The sequence below is a fragment of the Ictidomys tridecemlineatus genome, unplaced genomic scaffold (genome assembly GCF_052094955.1).
Source record: "Ictidomys tridecemlineatus isolate mIctTri1 unplaced genomic scaffold, mIctTri1.hap1 Scaffold_51, whole genome shotgun sequence".
Taxonomy (NCBI): Eukaryota; Metazoa; Chordata; class Mammalia; order Rodentia; family Sciuridae; genus Ictidomys; species Ictidomys tridecemlineatus.
The window spans coordinates 1,369,216-1,388,014 of NW_027523338.1; positions in this window are offsets into that span (position 1 = coordinate 1,369,216).

Consider the following 18,799-nt stretch of genomic DNA (forward strand, 5'->3'; position numbering starts at 1 on the left):
TGGATCCATAATTTAGCTATTGTGCATTGTGCTGCTGTAAACATTGATGTGGCTGTGTCCCTGTAGTATGCTCTTTTTAAGTCCTTTGGGTATAAATCAAGAAGTGGGATAGCTGCGTCAAATGGTGGTTCCATTCCAAGTTTTCCAAGGAATTTCCATATTGCTTTCCATATTGGTTGCACCAATTTGCTGTCCCACAAGCAATGTAAGAGTGTGCCTTTTTCCCCACATCCTCACCAACCAACACTTACTACTGTTTGTATTCTAATAGCTACCATTCTGATGGAGTGAGATGAAATCTTGAGTAGTTTAGATTTGCATTTCTCTAATTGCTAAAAATGTTGACCATTTTTTCATATATTTGTTGATTGATTGTATACTATATTCTGAAAAATGTCTATTCAGTTCCTTGACTCATTTATTGATTGGGTTATTTGGTTTTTTGGTGTTAATATTTTTGAGTTATTTATATATCCTAGAGATTAGTGATATGATGTGTGGGTGGTAAAAATTTGCTCCCATTCAGTAGGCTCTCTATTCACCTCACCAATTTGTTTCTTTTATTGAGAAGAAGCTTTTTTAGTTTGAATCCATCCTATTTATTAATTCTTGATTTTATTTCTTGCTCTATAGGAGTCTTATTAAGGAAGTTTGGACTTAATCTTCATGATGAAGATTAGGGCCTACTTTTTCTTCTATTGGGAATAGGGTCTCTGGTTTAATTCCTAGGTCCTTAATCTACTTTGAGTTGAGTTTTGTGCATGGTGAGATATAGAGGCTTAATTTCATTTTGTTGCATATGGATTTCCAGTTTTCCCAGCACTTTTTGTTGAAGAGTCTATCCTTTCTCCAATATATGTTTTGGGCACTTTTATCTAATATGAGATAACTGTATTTATGTGGGTTTGCCTGTGTGTCCTCTATTCTGTACTATTGGTCTACAAGTCTATTTTGGTGCCAATACCATGCCATTTTGCTCTGCACTTCATGATTTGGAACATGCAAAGTATACCGTTGTTCTTGATTTTTCATTGTGATTGGTTTTACAGGGTAACTTTATTAAGTAGATTTAGATTATCTTAAGGGAAACTCAAATTATTTGGGATGAAAATAATAAACAATAACGCCATTCACAAATGTGATTACAATAATGAGTATAGAAGTCACTCTTGAAGTTTCATCATCCCCAAAGACATTAAGATGACCCAACACAGTTTACAGAGAACACTATTGCTGGAAAAACGGTTGTAGAGATTTCTTAACTCCCAGCTCTTTATCATAAAGCAAATAACAATTTTTTTATTCTAATGAATCATGAATCTCAAAATATACCTTTAAATTAAAGAGCTATTTCACAGGGAAAAAAAAGACACTACCACATCCAACATAGCACACCAACTCTCACGTGTTAATTTAATTTGGGGAATGTTCTGAAACTTAAATACTGAAGAAAACTAGTTTAAAAAGGAAAATCACCACCCATTTAAAGAGGCTGACTGTGTGCGAAGTGCTTTCTTGGCACTTCTCAATGAAACTCCTGGGTGGCTAAGTCCTATTTCTATCCCTGTTGAGTGAATGAGCAATCCAAGGATTGGTGCAGCTGGCAGCTGAGTCAGGGAGGGAAGATCCTCCATAAATTAAGTTCCCTTTACCAGGTCCTGCAGGAAGTTAGCAGGAGAGAGGACAGTCCATGCAGAATCCCTCCCCCTCCATGCAGAATTTTATAGCCCTGTTGCCACCCAGTGACAAAATCCCTTCCATGGCAAGCAGTTTCCCTAGGAGATGAACCTGAAAGGAAAGACAAAAATTGTAAAGCAGCCATCTCCTTCCTGTCCCTTGGCAAACCTCGGTTCAGGCTGAAGCTTCCAGGGCTCTGTTTTTGATCTGCCAAATTGAAGGTCTCTGTGATCCTTGAACCAGGACTATTAATCTCTTTATAATCAGTGCTTCCCACAGAGCCTCTATCTCAATTAATGAGAACCCTTCAAAAAGGAGTAGATAAAGACGATTGGTTTCTGTAATTTTGCAGTGTTTTAAAACATTGGAAGCTTTACACAATTGAGGTGGAATGAAAAATGAAAGCAACTAGTCGTCGAATAAAAATCATGGCAGAGTTGTATGTAGTCAGAAAAAGAGAGAAATGAGACAAAGAAGAATTTTTGTTTTATTTTGTTTGTTTGTTTGTTTGGGTTTTAAATACAGCCTCCAGTCAAAGGCTTGGCTTAAGCCTGGGGGGAAAAACATGATTGCACGCTCATTTTGAATATGCAAAGGATAGAATTCAAATAATGATTGAATTTAAACATATTCAGATTATACAAAATGGGCATGATGAGCCCTACTTTGCCTATGGTGAAGTTCAAATAAAACAGTGTAGGAAAAAAGCATTTTTTCATCTGTAAGGAACCATTTAGCACTAAGGGATTATTATCATATGGTTATCAATTTCTCCCCCAGCTGCCAGAACAAGTTTGACTGCATTTTAATGAAATGTTGTGCATCATGAGTCTGTGTATTCCTGCAGTACAGAAAATAGCCAATGGCATGACTTATTCTCCATCAGTCAGCTCTTGTTTCATGTCCCCAACTCTTCTTGCTTTGGATATTCTTAGCTCTAGATATTGTCTCCCAAGATCCTAGTCACGATTCTAGTTGTCTGAGAAGAATCAAATAAACACATGGGTTTGGAGGAACATCATATCTGGATGTTTTTCTGCCCTTTTGCATGTGCACAAACTAGAGAAGGCTGAATAACATTCTAGCACCTAATGGAGGCATCCCTATTAGTCCATGAGCACCAGGCTGAACTTACCTGGGTAGCCTGGGACGTAGTAAATGCTCAAGAATTATTGGTGCAATAAATGGCGAAATGCATAGTTTGAAAAACTTACATAATCTTCACCCTTCATCGAAGGCAACATTTAAAAGGAGGTAGCTTGGCTCCTGGTTAAGAAAATGGCTTAACCAGTTTGAATATCAGCAAAAAAATTAGGCTTAAATTTCCATGGTCTCATCCACCAGCTGTGTGGCCTAGGAAAGATGTAGTATCTTTTTCTCTTTCTTCTCCTTCTCTTTCTTTCTTGTATCCTGTTCTCCCATTCCTTTCCCTCTTCTCTCTCTTGCTACCTCTCCCTTCCTTCCTCTCCTCTGCCCCTTCATACTTAAAAGTCGAATTTGTCATATTCCTCACCTTATGGCCTAGTATTATCACATTTCCTCCTAAGCCTCCTCTTTTGATTGTTATCTGTCATTCCTCATCATTTGTCTCTATATTTCTCTTCTAATTCACCCACATGGACTATAGATAGTCATTCAAACATTTAATCTTTTTGTTTACAAAACTAGCATTTTTTAGTATTTTACTTGATGTGACATTTGCATGCAATCATAAGAAAGGAGAGTAAATGTTATTTCTGTTGAAATCAGCCTGTGTTTCTTCAACAACAAGGACTTAAGATCCATCATGTTCTTTTCTTACCCTCACATTTCACCTTTCCTCTCTCTCAGTGATGAACACACAGAGTGATTCTCAACTTCCTGAAGTGAAAATTATGACCCATGTCCCACGTGGACCCATCTGAGAATTTCTCAGGATTAGGCTCAAGAAGCCACACCATTGGTGCAAGTGTGACACTCCGTTGGTGAGTGGTGGAAGGTGGTGCCTCTGAACCTCTAACTAACTCTGTTTTTAATCTATTGAAAGAGGATATGACATCTGCTATGGTTGAATATATCCCCCAGAATTTTTGTGTTGGAAACTTAACTTCCAATGCAGGTGTTGGGAGGAGAGGCCTAGGGGCATTGCTCTGCCAGGAGGATCCCACTCTGGGTAGATTAAGTAGGTTAAATACATTTTTCAACTTAGCAAGATTTTCACATTAATGAGGGGCTTGTTGGAACATGATAGCCTCATAACCTGAGGGGTATCTGTATGGAAAAAGCTTGGGTCCAGTGTTCCCAATATAGCTCTTGTCCTTCTTCCCATGATACGCAGCAGGAGTGATCTAACCTGGGTGGTCTTGAGCATCATGATTGGAGTGTGATGCCGCTTGTTAAAAGAGCCTATGGGACCCTACCCCAGGGTTTTGGTCAGCTTTCCATCATTGTGACAAATATCTAAGAAAAACAATTTAGAGAAGGGAAGGTTTATTTTGATTGACAGTTTCAGAGTTTTCAGCCAGTGGTTTGAGTGAGGCAGAGCTTCATGGTGGAAGGGTGTGGCAGAGGAAAGCTGCTCAACTTATGGCAGCTGGGAGGGAAAGGAAGGGACCAGGAACAAGAAATAGCCTTCCTAAACAAACCCTCAGGGACCTACTTCTTCCTCTAAGCATGTCCTACCTACCCATTAGTTTCTACCACCTCCCAGTAGTCTGTTCAGTTACCACTGGATTAATCCACTGATGGGGTCAGAGCCCTCATGAGCCAATCAGTTCCCAAAGCTCCAGCTCTGGACATTGCTGCACTAGAGACTAGCCTTTGGGGGACATTCTAAATCCAAACCTTAACAAGATCTGTCCCTTTTCTGTTGTGACAACTCTCCTCAGTGCTCTCCTTCCATGTGCCAGGCACCTCATCAGCCCGGGGCCACAGACTTGCCCAATGCTCTGGCCCTGGGCTTCAGAGCTCACTGTCTTCAGGCTGCAATTCCTGCAGGTTCCCTGGGAAGCCCCCAGCAGTGCTGGCTCCTCCAGCTTGTTCTAATGAATCACAAAATTAAATTTAGTCTCAGAGCTCCTGCCACTGTGATTTCCCGAACACGAGAGAGAAAAGCCAGTAACTATGTGTGTGTTTAATTTGCTGAATAAGTCATTTTGGAGCCATGAACTCCCAGCATCTAGCTGTGGTGGAAGGCACACATTGGGTGTATTCCCAAGCCTGGAAGCTTTCAGTGAAGATGTTATGTGTGTGTGTGTGTGTGTGTGTGTGTGTGTGTGTGTGTGTGTGTTTTCCCATGACCCACATTTTAAAAAGTCATTTAAACCAGTTAAAAAACAGAAGTATTAAACAATGCAGAGCTCACCTCTGCCCACCTGTCCCGTCCTCTTGAGCTCCAACAGTTGGAGGTGCCGCCTGCTGTAGTTTGCCTGCACACAGCATTGTAGAAACCACTCCAGCCTGCATGAGGGAGATCTGCATTATGAAAATGCTCCAGAGTCTGGCACAAAGGCTTTCTAGATGTGCCAGCAATTTGTCTTTTGTTCTTTTTTGCAAAACCCTTATGGGATTGTGCATCCTCCAACATTTTAATAAAGGGATTTCTCCTTTTTTCTTTTTTCAAAAGAAAACAGAAAGACTGGTATATGAGACCAGCCTTTCTACTTAACAGATAAATATTAGGAAGACATCTCAGTGACACTTTGTCATATAAATACTTCAAATCACAAGGACCTGAGGGGATATCCAGACTGCTCTAGATGTAGGTTTATTGTGCAGATGGGAACTGATTGATGTAGGGGGAAAACACCCCTCTCCAAAGTTGATGTTTTTTAATGGGCTTGCAGAGATAAATCCGCCCTAAACATATTCTACTTAGTATATGTAGACTCATCCATCTCCGGGAAATAGAGATTCATTCTCCACCCTGCCTTTACTTGAGGTGGGCCACACTTAGTGACTTGCTTCAGAGAGTGGGATATGGAAAGAGAAGGAAATAACCTACTGTGAAGGAGCCTAGCAGACGCTACCTTCTTCAAGGGCTGAGGGCTCATGCATGGCACATCATGTGGATGTGACATAACACCTGGTATGGCGTGCTATGGTGAGAACCTCACACCACCTGCACAGCCTTCTTCCCCAACATTGATAACTCCACTAATCATGAGCAGAATATCAGACAGACCCCAACTACAATGTTCTCTAGATACAGAGCTCTACAGGATACGGAGCCAATCCCCCTCAAGACTCTCACTGTCATGAAACACAGAGACTGGGAAACTGCCACACAATAGAAGGGACACAGGAGAGCAGGCTGGTGCCCTGTATTGGATCCTGGAACAGACAGATAATATTAATAGTAATAATTTTTTAAAGGGGAAAAATCTAAATCAAGACTGGAGTTTAAAACTTGGGTTTAAAAAAATGGATTTAAAAATGGTAAATTGTGCCTTTTCTATTGACTAAACCTTCAGAACCTCCAGGAGCTGGGAGGCATGATTCACACTGCCAACAAGTTTAAACTCTGCACACTTTATTTTTACACCAAAACCTGCAATAAAAATATCTTAACACCATCACAATAAATATTGCAATTGTAAGGCAGAAAACGGGGGCTGATGATCTCTTTTGTCGGGATCTGACTGCCTGCCAGAAACAGTCCAGAAAGATAAAGTCACTTTCCAATTATTGAAAATGAAAAGAAGAAATGGAAACCTGAACTTTAATTTTTAAAAAAAGCCCTATGTATGTAAGCCCAGATGGGAAGAAGTGGACCAGGTAATGAGGGATACATGGGAAAAATTAAATCCCAACCTGATGAGGGAGAAAGTCATGGAAACAGTGAGAGAGGCAGAGGCAGCCAGAGCCCAATCTCCTATGACACAGTGGGCCACTAGCAGACTCTCTGCTCAGCATTTTCTACTGAGTGTTGAAATTAGTGTTATCCAAAGCAAAAACCAGAGTCTGGCACAGATTGAGGATTTCATTAACCTATTTCACAGATATAATAACTGATGCTCAATGAGATCAAATAACTTGCTTGAGGTCTTAAACCTGAGATCCAAACCTTGATCATACTCCAAAAAGATATATATTCTATTTACTAAATAAAATTCCCCAAATGTCAATCATTATTTTATCAGAATATCTCTGTGGCACCTAAATTACCACTTCCTTTAGACTTATCTGAGTAACACACTTTTTAATTCAAACATGTAAGTGTGAATGTATGTGGTGTGTGTGTGTGTGTGTGTGTGTGTGTGTGTGTGTGTGTGTACTCAGACACATGCTATCAAAACAAAAAAGGCAAGCATTTCAATGCACAAATCCTGAGAACCAATGAAGTTGGGTTTTGCTATACTAGACATGCAGGGAAGGTAAAGGTCAAAGGAGGTGATGTGTGGGTTGGGAAGATGAGATGCTGGGCACATCAAGTAATGGGGAGGTCAGTCTAGAGGAGAAATGTGAGATGTGGGCAGCATGCCTTTTGACCGTAGCCTGATTTCTGTGATTCAGTGAGGTTGCTCATCATTGATGAAGCAAGGGTTATGTAATTAGAAACACTCCAAGGTCCATTGTAATCTATTACTGTCCTAACAGCCATCAAAGGAAGAGATGCCATAATCCCTCACCCAACGGACTGACTCCCAGTTTTGCTCCACTGGGAATGTTACTCTCAATGTACTCACTCAAATTTCCCAAGGTGCTGAGAGCCATAGCCCAGTCCGAATGACGCATGGCATTTTTGCCAGAACGCCAGCAAGCCATTGAGATGATAACGGTTATGTTAAGCTGTGTATATTAGACCCCCCGCTGTCCATCTCCACCTGCTACTTTGGAGTTCTCCTGAGGATTCCTGGAGAGTTCCCATTGGTTGGGGAAGTGCCAGAGGAGGGATTTCCGGTTGGTGGTTCCTGGAGGAGCCCAGGGAGCGTGTGTGGAGTGTGCTGGTGGAGTTCAGAAATAAAGTTTGTTCCTGCTTCACTGGCTCGTGATTTGTGCCCAGCCAGTCTGCAGCACCAAGGGTCTGCTTGTGTGTGTTAAAAAATCAACACAGTAACCCACATGGCTCTCTTTCTAAGGCTGCCCATGTTCAGGACCTTGCTCACAAAAGTCACTAATCCTGGGCTGACTGGTGGTCAGCCGCATTCTTCTGTGGCTACCAAGGTCATATTCCCCAGGCCTTCATGAGCAATTTCCTCTTCATGGTACACCTTGCCTTTCACCTTCAGCCTTGGCCTTCAGCCAGCTAACCCCACTTGCCAGTCCTGGGTCTCAGCTTAGACGGCACTCCCTGCAGAACCTGATCTTGACCCCTTCATCATGGTTAGCTACTCCTCTCTCCATACCCCATCTTCTCCTTACAGAAGCACCGAGTCAACGTTGACCTGTTGGCATGTTGTCCTTTCTGCTACCTAGAGCTCTCTAGGGCAGAGGCTGCACTTGGTTCCCCACTGTGTCAAGACTGGGAACAGAGCGCAGTACACAGCAGATGCCACTGACTCCGTACCAGTTAAATACAGGAACAACTAGGACCTCACAGTTGTCCAAATACTAGTGACACCAGTTAAGAATAAGATCAGTAGATGAGTGTGATATGTCCACACAATGGAAAACGATTCTGCCTTAAAAAAGGAAAGAAATTCTGTTGTTTTTTACAACATAGATGAAGCTAGAGGATATTATGTTAAAAGAAATAAGCCAGGCACAGAAAAATAAATACCCCTGTTGTCATGTATATGTAGAATGGCAGTTCTTAGCCACTGCAGTGGAAGGGAGGTTGGCTGTATTGGTCAAAAGGTATAAAATTTCAATTTTATAATGTATTTATATTTTAAAAACAGTACACATATGATAAATACATATGATTTATATTTAAATAAATTTTAAAAATCTGTACTTCTCTTATTTTGCTCCAGAGAGTGAGAAATTTGCAAATAATAATAATGATGAAAATAAAATCAGGACAAGATTATCAGTGACTATACACGCCACACAAATGGAAGAAACATCCTTAGTCAGTTTCCATCACTATAAAATACTTGAAATAATCAGTTTATGAAGAGAAGAGGTTTGTTTTGGGCCTCAGTTTTGGAGTTTTCAGTTCATGATCTCTTGGTCCCCTGGCTTTGAGCCTGTGGAATGGCTTTACACCAAGGAGAGAGTACAGGATAAAGCTAAATTGCCTACCTCATGTTCAGGAAGCAAGAGAGAAAGAGGAAGAGACTGGGGTCCCACAATCCCCTTCCAGGATATCCCCCCATTGACCAAAAGACCTCCCACTTCTACCCACCACCTCTTCCTAGCACCATTCTGGGATCAACCAATCCTTTAACACACAGGCCTTTGGAGGATATTTAAGATCCATGCTGTAGCCCAAGCTCTACAGTGATCTCCTCACAGCCTAAATCACATAGAATTGCTTATATGCACTCAAAATATAATGACTTAGAATATGTTTCCCATCAGGAGAAATGTCTGAACAAGGATATTATCTTATCCCAGTGGATGTTTAATCAAAATGTATTCTCTTATTAACTGTGAATTGACTCTGCACTGAATACTGTGGCCCATGTGGACAAAGACATGGACACATCTAGTTGGGTAGACAGAGCTGGCACACCCAGGGCAGAGTGGTCAGGGATTTAAGGTCACACATGTTAAAATGATTTGGTGCTGAATTGCCTGATGCACAGGGGGCATAGTGTGAGCAGCCCTAACTGCTTTAGTTCTTTTCCTTCATAAGGGAGCTGAAGGTCAATGGCAAGGTCCTTTTAAAGGACTGGCATATAGGAGTGAATTACAGGGGCTACTGCCTGGTGCAATTTGAGGTCTGCAACCCAGTACAGCTCTTCCATTCGGTTTGTGTTTCTGCACACAGTAACTGTGAGGATGGGACAAGACGTTCCAGACCCAGGAAAGCTCTTTCATAATGTGCAATGGCACATAGTTCACTGTAGGGCTGAATTAACTTTAATAGCTTTAAAGTGACTTTTATATTTACAGAGTAGTAAGATCGTGAAGAAGTTATTAAGATTTCTTAGTTTCACTGCACTCAGCTCTGTGGGGGAAATTGTGTGTTGCAGAGCAAGGGCTAGCTAATTAAACTTGGTTCCTACCTCGGAATAAAGTTTTATTGGAACACAGCCATGCCCATTCCCTTACTGGGTGTCTATGGCTTCTTTCATGCTGCAACTGCAAATCTCAGGAATGCAACAGACATTTGCCCACAAAACCGAGACTAGTTACTATCTGGTCTTTTGCAGAAAAGATTTGCCAACACTTGCCCCAGAGAGCAAGTGTTGCCCCTCTAAAATTTAGAAATTCATATAATTTCATATTGGATCCCTTATGAATATCAAGAATCTATGTTACCTTGGAGGTTCACAAAAAGAAGGGCTTCATAAAGATGGAACTAGAAGGGAGATGAGGAAAGATGCATGCAGAACCTGTTAAATTGCTGTTTAAATATTTGTATGCACTAAAAGACAAAATGCAAATCACTTTTTACATTTTCATGCATTTAAAAAGGAACAAATTAGTTGCAGGTGTAAGAAAATAAATAGATCAATGATGAGGCAGAAATAACTTTTTACCTCTTTGTCTTTCTGCATTTTGTAGGTTGTTAGTCTATACTTCGGTCCCCAGATCTTGAACTAAACTACTTGGACACTGAGTCTGGATATGTCAAAATCTTTTTACCAGTGTAACCACATGTTGTGTACATCAAGTAGGCATTTGATAATTATTCACAAAGTAAAAAATAAAGACAACAATTAATTTTCAGACAAGTAGATCATCGTAAACCTCATCTTCTCTAGCTGAAAGAAGTTTGCAGTGCAGTCTGACAGGGTCCAGGGTGAGATGAGGATTAGACAGAAGGGAGCATAATTCAAATTTTTAAATAATTAGAGAAGTACACTCTCTACCAGGAAGACTTTTCTTTGTATATTAAAATCAAGAATATCTAAACAAATTCAATGCTGCAGATGAAGAGAACGTGTAGAGAAAACACATAGAAAGAATTCTCAAATATTCTCTAGAATTTTATTGCTGAATCCATTTGTAGTAAGGTTTCATTTCCAAATTTTGCATGATTTGCACAGAATCCTATAGAACACAAATAAATAGAACAATAAATGTACAACTATAAAATCTGTGTAATGGAGGCAGGAAATTAGCATAAATGCCAGAACTCAACCATATCAATAGAAGGATCCAGAGCTCCCCGAATGACTGTATTTCTATTCTGGCTCAAGGGAATGGATTGGCATGAATTGTGAATACAAAGTCAGATTAGGAAACATTCAGAAGCAGCTGGTTAAAAAGAAAGAAATCAGAAGCAACAGCTGCACTAGGATAATATCTTAGCTCAGTGAGTCTCAAATCCTACCTTCACAATGGAGTACTGGGAGCTTTAAAGCATTCCTAATTCCCTGGTTTTATGCCTGGACATTCAGATCTATGTGGCTGAGGATGGAGACTGCATTCATATTTCACAGTCAGGTTTGGGATTTACTAGTCCACCCACTTCATCTGGCATGAAAAACTGGCCATTAATGGTCTCACAAAGCAATAAACCTGAAGTTTCCCACACATATAATGTCTTGACATTTTTGCTGTGTTTCACTTACGTTATAAATGATTAAAATATTATTCATTCAATCAATTCATTTTCTAAAATCTAAGACTTTAGCCTGGTTTGAAGCAATAGCATCTGGAAAAAAATCACAAGTATGATGTGCTGGTTGTCTTCTTTCTAATACCTATTAAAAAATGCACTGTTAACATAAGTGTGATACCCACACCTAAGATGGTTTTAGGTGATAAATGCAATTTAGAAAACTTAAGCAATCTAATTCCTAAAACGATTTGTGTATAGATACTATCGAGCTGAAGAATTAAACCACCCTTTCAACAGGAACTTGAAGTGCCTGCCATACAGCCCCATAAAAATGACAATACACATCTAGCTCAAACGCCTTGCTATTCTCTACTGCATGTGTGTCATTGTGCTTGCAAAATTATATCACACTTGATTTGATGAGTAAAATAATAGGTTGTAGTGATATTTGAGAAGCTTATCTAGTGACTGATCCAGAATCTTCGGGAAGCTTTTAAAACTTTATCTTTCAGGAAGACAAAGGTGCTATGATATCATTATCAACTTGTTACTGAGAGAAAATGCTTGTGAGCAGCTCTACATATAATTAATTTTCTAGATATACCTAAAACAATATTATCTGATATAAGTATATTTGCTTGTTTAATTATGAGTGAGAGTAATCATTTTTTATTAGCTGGGAGGTTTCTCTGAACCTTTAATATGAAAATATAATTTGTGAGATTTAAGGAAAGAGAGTTAGTATATGGAATTTTCCAAGTTTGATTGAGCAGAAGACTCTTTCTACCACAAGATAGAGATTTCTTTGAATTTGTTTTTTCTTGGAAACACCATCCCAATAGATAATTATATGAGTTATCCCTATATTTAGTCCAAGTTATATACTCTACAGGTGTGTTGAATCAGTAAAACATATATATCATTTATTTTATTTTATCCCTGTAGAGCAGAACTCCCTTTCACAAGTTGGCATTCTGAGAAATTTTACATGGAAATTAACCGGGAGGATTGTACTGGAAATGCTTGTCTATGTGACGTATATGACACTTTGGGAATCAAAGCCTGCTCAGGGAAGGATCTTCCTGACAGATGAAGGAAAATGTTTCACAAAGATTTTAAGCCCCACTTTTACATACTCATGGAATTCGACTCTTGTGTGAGAAAAGTGAACAGTGAAGAAATTAATCCAAAGCAATGAATTAGAGCAAAAACAGGAAAGAGGATTTAGAAAATAAGTGTTCAAATATCTTGGAATGATTATTCAAGTTTTTGCAAGCAGTGGTCTTGCCTTCCTTCACTAAGTACTATGCTCATTTTCCAGTGCTCTTAGAAGTTCTCGGTAAACATTAACTTGGTGACTTACATGCCATTTTATCACTATGGCTATACTAAAAGGTAATTTTTTAAAAAATCCTGTAGAGGCTGGAGGTATAGCTCAGTGGTACAATTTATGCTTACTATGTGCAAAGCCCTAGATTTGATCCCCAACACATGCCCAAGAGAAATTCCCCTATGATTTAGCAATTAGGTACCTCTCCCAATCATTACAGTAAACAGTAATTCAGTAGATTTAAGTGTTTTATTCATCCTCAAATATTTATATATCTATTTTGCATCTAGCACAACACTAGTTTCTGGGAATTCAATGGTGAGCAGGTAATTGTGCAGCCCCTGCCCTTGAGGCTTTATACAAATACAACTCATTTGCCAACCTTGAACATGCTTTTAATAAAAGATAGTCTGTGGTATGAGAACATGAAATAAGACATTCTTTGGGGGACAAAATAGGAATAACTTCTCTGAGGAGGAAAAAAAGATAGTTTTCTGTCCCTCTGAGTCCTTCCACTTATATCTTAATGTTAAGATTTCATGATTGTTGATTACCTATTCTAAAACACAGAGTGTATTCTTGCCACATAAAACTTTTTTTCTCTTCTAATAAGAATTATGGAACATAGACGGGTCATGCTTTTGCAGGAACTATAACTAATCTAGGTCAATGCCATCTCTTCCTTGTGTTTTTGTAGTGGCTTTGAAACCGTCCACCAGATAATTTTAAAACTCCATGCTTTTCTTTGGATATTGGCAAAGAAAGGCAAGATGATTTGGGCTGCTTAGTCCCATCCTTAGCCATTGTCCAGAGCACAGTGGAAGTTTCAACAAATCACAGGATGATTTCAGCTCCTGTGTCTGGAGCTGGCATCTGATAAGTTTTCTGTCTTCTTCAAATGGTTCAATTTGTCAAAGAATACCACCAACTGTTATTTCAGTTTTAGGTATTTTCAGTCCTATCATAGTATATAAATAAGGTTTTGTTGACTTGGTTCAAAATAGTGTGTTTTTGCTGGAACAGGGCAGGAAAAGATAAGAAAAGGTTTCCAATCAGATGAGAGAAGTAATGAACAAAGAAACCCATGACAAAATAGCTGCAGAATACAAATGCATGTGTTAAATGGCACAGGGGGAAATTGTAAAAGAGAAGTCCTCTGGGCTAGATCTCGATAACACACCATCCTGGGCTTGTTTCTCATTTGCATGAGCATCATTTCATCTCTTTTCTCTGAAAGTAAAATAAAGTCTTAAAACTTGTGTGCTGGGGAAAATATTAAATTATGGAATTTTTCCAAACCAAAAGATGCCACAGTGAAGAATAAAAAAATAATCCAGTTATGTATATTGCCTCTAAAATAACCATGATTATGAATATGCGAAAGAGAGAGAATATGAGTTAACATGCTGCCTGCAAGGATAAAAGCACTGACTGTCCCTTAATGACAATAATGCCTCAGATTGGTGTGTTTTTCTCTGATTTTACTATTAACTATAAATCATTGAAAGACTTAATATTTCACTTGGTCTCATTTGTGCCTAATGTTCCAAGGAGACAAGAGACAGAGACAGGATGTTTTTGTAAAGAAAATGATCCAGTGTTTAATGCTTTTCAAATCTCATTCTACTAACAGTATATCTTTCCCTAAATAGCTTCCATGTTTACAACCATCCCATCACCAGGGGTCTTATTGATTAATAGGGCTCTTGTTTACCATGTGTTTAAATTCTCAGGAACTTTTTGTAACAGGGGCAGGTGTTGAGGCCTGTTCAGAGTCTGTCCCTCATAATGGGTATACCCAGCCCAACAGGACAGGATGCTCAAGCAGCCAGGTGGAAGGCAGCCATGAACTTAGTGGACCAGGACAGGGGAAACATTCACCTCAGTGCTCTGGTAAGCACTGAAGCATAAAACTGTCCCTCAATTCTCAAGTATAATATTGTTGTGGGCTCCAATTGGATTTGTAGAAAAATTTCTAACTCTCTACTCATCTGTGATCTTTATATAGACTCTAGGTTCTAGATTTTTCTGGACTCTATAGTTTATTTAGGCTCAAGAGAACGTAGTTAGAACATATGGCTGATTCTCTAGTAAAGACACAGATTAGGTTAAGCTCTATAAGCAGCAAAGAACAAACACAAATTAGTTTAGGCTAAAAGGGGTTATCCTAATTCACATATCTGAAAAGTTCTAGATTAGAACTGCCCCACCCATACTTGACAGGGCTCAAATAATGACACTGGGACCTAGACTCTGTCATCTCTTCTCCAATAGCTTCAATGTCAGGCTCCATCTGGTGGCAGACCCAGATGGATGGACTCCTAACTTCAAGACCCACAGCAAATAAAGTTCCTCTCCTAACCTTTTTGAAGACATGCTGGATTTCAGATGCCCAGACCTGAACCCATCTCTCAGATTGGATCACGGAAAGAATGGCTGAGCCCAGGTCACACCATCATCCCTAGACCTGGCAGTGGGACCAATTCCAATCAAACTGGATGAACTTAAAACACTGTTTCTCCCCCCAAAAGAAAAACAGTTTGATCAATAGCTAGAAGAGTGGATGGAGGTTAGGCAACAAATGAAATTAAAAATAAATAAACCAACTAATTACAATTAGAAAATCAAAACGAACACACACACAAATATAACTCTTTGCTACAACCTAAACCAGGAGGGGAGCTTCATCCTCCCTTCCATCATTTTCCATGGAAAACACTTTCCTTTAGCGCCCCCCCCTCGCCCTGGGAAGCATCCATACAGCGCTGGTAACATAGCATTCAGCCCTTGTCAACTTCCACATTGTCTCCAACCACACCTTTCCCTTTCCAGTTTAATAGGAAAAGTGGTTCAACAGGGAAATAATTGAAAACAATTACTTTTTTAAAATTCTCATTTGTAGAGTTTAAAAACAATGTTCTCCTATGTCAATTCCACTACACTTTGTCATTGTCCCTTGAGTGTTTTACTCAACTGAAAGAAGGAATGAACCACCATCCAGGCTCTGGTCAGATGCATGTTCAGAGTTTCAAATGTTCTGTAGAAGGATGCTGATCCAAACTCAGCAACACCAGATCTGCAGTACAGAAGGGGTTGGCCTGTGGGCGTCACCACGGTTCAAATGTGCTCTAATTGACATTCTGGTCATTCCCAAGATGTCTCAGAGATGGAAAAGTTAGATTCTCATCATTTAAATGAATAACCAAAATGACTAAACGTAATAAATTTTACCCAGAGAACAAAAACTTGGGACATTTTCGGAAGTTTGGTTAAAGATAAGTATGGGGGGAAAAATAACTAAAAGACTGGGGAAGAGCTAACTGCTTAGGTAAAGCACTTGCCTACATACACAGGGCTCTGAGTTCACCCTGAAAATGAAAAGGGAAGAGGAGAAGAAGAAGAAGGAGTGGAGGCAGAGGAGAAAGTAGAGGGGAAGAAGAAAGGGAGGAAGGAGAAGGAGAAAAAAAGAGGAGAAGATAAAACAATATCTGGAAAATAGAGGACCAGAATGAAAGAGGGAAGTTCCAAGCAACCCTTTGTAACTTATAAGTTTTGACCTAATAACCATTTTAATGGTTGTTTCTTGAAAGCTGAGAAAGTTGTAGAACCTTACAACTTGTCTTCTAGTTCTAGCCACACTCAGCCACCTGGGATTCACTACTTAGACTATCTTAATGACCAGCCTCTATGTGACAGTCACAGCACTTGTCAGCTGGGGAGATGGCAGGCCTCTTGCTCACAGTCTAGCAATAAGCGCCTCTCTCTGAAATACTCTCTCCTCAGGTTCTGGTGGTTTCCAGGATGTTGTGGGTAACCGAGGCCCTGAGCGTGGGTGGGAAGGAAGAAAGGGAATAGGGAGAGGGAGGGGGAGGGCAGGCTGTCCATTCTCCATGAGGCAGGCCTGCTTCCTAAAGTACAACCTCTGGACAACACAAAATTTTCTAAATTCATCTACTTCCTGTTAATGGTAAGAGAATGGAACACCAGACATAATGTTTGTTAACTATGTGGAGAGAGAGACTCTAATAAACTAATTCTGTGATTATCAATTGTTGAAGATCTATGGAAGACATTTAAATGCACATATGTTCAAAAACCACAAATCTATCTCAAAATATTTTATGAGTGGGAAAAAATACTTATACCTACCTTATACAAGAGAAATTATTAGAATTTTTTAATAATAGTGAAAAATTGAAAACAACAAGTCCTTCATAAAGAAATAGCTAAGTAAAATATTTTAGATTCACATAATGGGATATTGTGAAACAATTAAATAAATAGATTAGGAAGCCAGACACAGTGGTGGGCACCTGCAATCTCAGCTCCTCAGGAAGTTGAGGCAGGAAGACTCAAAAAAGTTCAAGGCCAGCCTGGGTAAATAAGCAAGACCCTGTCTCAAAATAAAAGGGGCTGGGTTTGTCGTTCAGTGGTAGCGTGCTTCTGGTTCAATCTACATTAGTGAAGAAAGAAAGAGAGAAAGAAAGAAAGAAAGAAAGAAAGAAAGAAAGAAAGAAAGAAAGAAAGAAAGAAAGAAAGAAAGAAAGAAAGAAAGGGAGAGGGGGGGAGGAAGGAAGGAAGATAAATGAATAAATTAAATCTATATCCTCAATATTAATAAATAAAGAAAATAAAATTTTATAGTATTGAGCCCCTTATGTGCATTAAAATACATAACTTTACCTATACATATACATACAAATAAAACACACATGTATATGAGAAAACAATTTTAAAGAATGAAGAAAAGAGATGATTGAGTTTGGTGTCAAAAGAAACTTCAAATTTACCTGAAATACTTTATTTCTAGAAAAAGGTGAGAGAATATGTAGTAAATTCATAGTAACAGTCAACTCTGAATAAGACATTCTATTTCTTTCTTAACTTTTGTGTAATTTTAAAATTACCTCCCCAAGTAAAATTAATAATAATTATAATAATAATAAGGAAAAAATAAAAAATAAGTAAGCAAATAAACTCCTCACCCTGGGGCAGTCATACCCAGGTTCCAAAAGTCTGAGCTCAAAATATATCCTGCTCCTTCCTGAGCAAATCCAGATCTGACCAAGTCATTATGGCTTCTAGTTAGTGTACAAATTATGAATATTAGGGATTAGGGCATTTTAGAAGATATAGTAAGTTAAAGATTCTCTTTTAGCTTTATTTATTCCCTCTACCAGGATTGCAAGAGAGAAGCATGTGTCTTAGCATCTTCTAATTAAAAGGAAAATGTACCCAGCACTGTGTGCCCCGGGCCCATCACTGCCTGCCCATCACTCACCCTCCTTCTCTGCTCTTAGGCTGTAGATCCGAGTGATACCAGCAGGCCCAGCTCTGCCCCTCAATACCACTTCAGAAAACAGCCACCAAGCCTGTTAAGGGACAGCAATTATAGGCCGGAGACATTTTCTTCCAGCACTTTATTGTATTAACTTTTTTGTTTGTTTCCTTTAAATTACAGGGTGACCTGCTTTCTTTTGGAAGTCATAACCAGTGACCATGAGAACAATACTTTTCATTAAAAATACCAAAATAGCCAAGATGTTCTCAAAGATTCCAGCTCTAAAAAATTGTACGAGCAAATGCAAAATCCAGCTACTAAAATTAGAGTCACAGATAGAGGATATTTTTTAAAAAGATAAGCTTTTGCCTTGAAATGCGATATTTCTGCCCATTGATCTGCAGGTATTTATAGAACTGTGACCTGCTATTGTATCATTAGATATATTTGAAGGTGGGTGCACAGTGCGTGAATTTGGTAAAGTCCCATGTGATATATAACTTCACCTTATATTTTACCTGCTGGGCCAACAGTATGGAGTTCATGATCAAACTCACTTCTTGGTAAATGGTTCATATAATAAAAGTTCTCTGCCTAAAGGTCTCTGTGGACCAAAAATAAAATGCATTGCAGCAATAAATAAATATGCATCAGATTAACAAGCCCTAAGTGTTGCTCTTGTCTGGCACTGGAAGCTAACAGTCTGTACTTCATGATAACAGAAAAGTTGGGGGAGTTGTTTTGAAAATATGCAAACTAAGCATGGTGACCCACGGTGCAGCTTTTAATTCTAATATTTTACATAAATTATAAAGCATTTTTGGGAAATTGTCTAAATGGATGAAGTGAATATTTTCAAGCATTTGAAATAAAGCTGGGAAAACATCAAAGGTTCATCAACATGAACTCT